General features: G+C 45.1%; 1 protein-coding gene across 3 annotated transcripts in view; it reads right to left on the bottom strand.

Moving 5' to 3' along the window:
- The window catches only part of LOC124031766 (semaphorin-3B-like), a 78,326-nt gene that overhangs the window by 16,426 nt on the left and 59,400 nt on the right, over positions 1-2,500 (bottom strand). The window lies entirely within an intron of this gene.

Genomic DNA, 2,500 nt, shown 5'->3' with positions numbered 1-2,500 from the left:
CTCCTCCTTTCTCTCTCTCTCTCCTCTATCCCTGCTCTCTCTCCTTTATCTCTCCTCCTCTATATCTCTCCTCTTTCTCTCCTCCATCTCTCCTCCTCTATCTCTCCTCTTTCTCTCCTCCATCTTTCCTCCTCTATCTCTTCTCTCTCTCTCTCTCTTCTCCTCTATCCCCTGCTCTCTCTCTCCTCTCCTTTATCTCCCCTCCTCTATATCTCTCCTCTTTCTCTCCTCTATCTCTCCCCCTCTCTCTCTCCTCCTCTATCTCTCCTCTATCTCTCCCCCTCTCTATCACTCGTCCTCCCCACCTCTTCTTTTTTTCTCCCCGTCTCCACCACCATGGTGGAGCCGAGAATCCACATGTCACACCGTAAAAAAGCCCACGACCAGGGGCGAAAACAGCTGTAATGACAGGAGGCGAGCCACATGTCCCAGTGTGAAAACACGTTGTAAATCACATCACACCAAATCAACAGAGGCAAACAATCTTCTCTGCACTCATATTTCTCTCGCCTGCAAGAGCGTACAGACCTTGTACAGTGTAGGGTTAAATGGTGCATGTTAGGTCAGTTATAGGGTATGGGTTAGTGACTTACATGTACATTTGAAGTCAGAAGTTTAAACAGCTTGGAAAATTCCAGAACATTTGAGCCATTTGGAGGTGTATTGGAGGTGTACCTCTGGATGTATTTCAATGCCTACCTTCAAACTCAGTGCCTCTTCGCTTGACATCATGGGAAAATCAAAAGAAATCAGCCAAGACCTCAGAAAAAAATTTGTAGACCTCCACAAGTCTGGTTCATCCTTGGGAGCAATTTCCAAACACCTGAAAGTACCACGTTCATCTGTACAAACAATAGTACGCAAGTATAAACACCATGGGACCACGCAGCCGCCATACTGCTCAGGAAGGAGACGCGTTCTGTCTCCTAGAGATGAACGTGATTTGGTGCGAAAACTGCAAATCAGTCCCAGAACAACAGTAAAGGACATTTTGAAGATGCTGGAGGAAACAGGTACAAAAGTATCTATATCCACAGTAAAACGAGCCCTATATCGACATAACCTGAAAGGCCGCTCAGCAAGGAAGAAGCCACCGCTCCAAAACAGCCATAAAAAAGCCAGACTACGGTTTGTAACTGCACATGGAGACAAAGATTGTACTTTTTGGAGAAATGTCCCCTGGTCTGATGAAACAAAAATAGAACTGTTTGGCCATAATGACCATTGTTATGTTTGGAGGAAAAAGGGGGATGCTTGCAAGACGAAGAACACCATCCGAAACTTGAAGCACAGGGGTGGCAGCATCATGTTGTGGGGGTGCTTTGCTGACTGGTGAACTTCACAAAACAGGTGGCATCATGAGGGTGGAAAGTTATGTGGATACATTGAAGCAACATCTTAAGACATCAGTCAGGAAGTTAAAGCTTGGTCGCAAATGGGTCTTCCAAGTGGACAATGACCCCAAGCATACTTCCAAGCCCTGACCTCAATCCTATAGAAAATTTGTGGGAAGAACTGAAAAAGTGTGTGCGAGAAAGGAGGCCTCCAAACCTGTCAGGAGGAATGGGCCAAAATTCACCCAACTTATTGTGGGAAACTTGTGGAAGGCTACCCAAAACGTTTGACCCAAGTTAAACCATTTTAAGGCAATGCTATCAAATAATAATTGAGTGTGTGTAAACTTCTGACCCACTGGGAATGTGATGAAAGAAATAAAAGCTGAAATGAATCATTCTCTCTACTATTATTCTGACATTTCACATTCTTAAAATAAAGACAGGGCATTTTTACTAGGATTAAATGTCAGGAATTGTGAAAAACTGAGTTTAAATGTATTTGGCTAAGGTGTATGTAAACTTCCGACTTCAACTGTATGTGTGTGTGTGTGTGTGTGTGTGTGTGTGTGTGTGTGTGTCTTTGTGTGTGTGTGTGTGTGTGTGTGTGTGTGTGTGTGTGTGTGTGTGTGTGTGTGTGTGTGTGTGTGTGTGTGTGTGTGTGTGTGTGTGTGTGTGTGTGTGTGTGTGTGTGTGTGTGTGTGTGTGTGTGTGTGTGTGTGTGTGTTCGCATGTCTGTGTACGCATGTGTCCACGTGTGTGTCCGTCCATGTTAGGGTCTGTGATTCATATGTCAATGGACAGGTTGTGTTAAAGTCTGTGTGTTACCGTATTCAGTCTGGTGCTGGTATTACCAGTCAGGTGCTGGTAAAGGCTAGTTATCTCATCCAAAACATTATAGAGGACCACTACGGAAATAATCAGTTACTAACCTTTTCCTGTCCTGTAATGGGAAACACCAGGCATCAGAGGACAGCAGTGTGTGTGTGTGTGTGTGTGTGTGTGTGTGTGTGTGTGTGTGTGTGTGTGTGTGTGTGTGTGTGTGTGTGTGTGTGTGTGTGTGTGTGTGTGTGTGTGTGTGTGTGTGTGTGTGTGTGTGTGTGTGTGTGTGTGTGCGTGCGTGTGTGTGTGTGTGTGTGTGTGTGTGTGTGTGTGTGTGTGTGTGT

This window comes from Oncorhynchus gorbuscha, linkage group LG03, assembly GCF_021184085.1.
Source record: "Oncorhynchus gorbuscha isolate QuinsamMale2020 ecotype Even-year linkage group LG03, OgorEven_v1.0, whole genome shotgun sequence".
NCBI classification, from domain to species: Eukaryota; Metazoa; Chordata; class Actinopteri; order Salmoniformes; family Salmonidae; genus Oncorhynchus; species Oncorhynchus gorbuscha.
The sequence above is the reverse complement of the archived record's forward strand: the minus strand, read 5'-3'. Positions and strand labels throughout refer to the sequence as shown.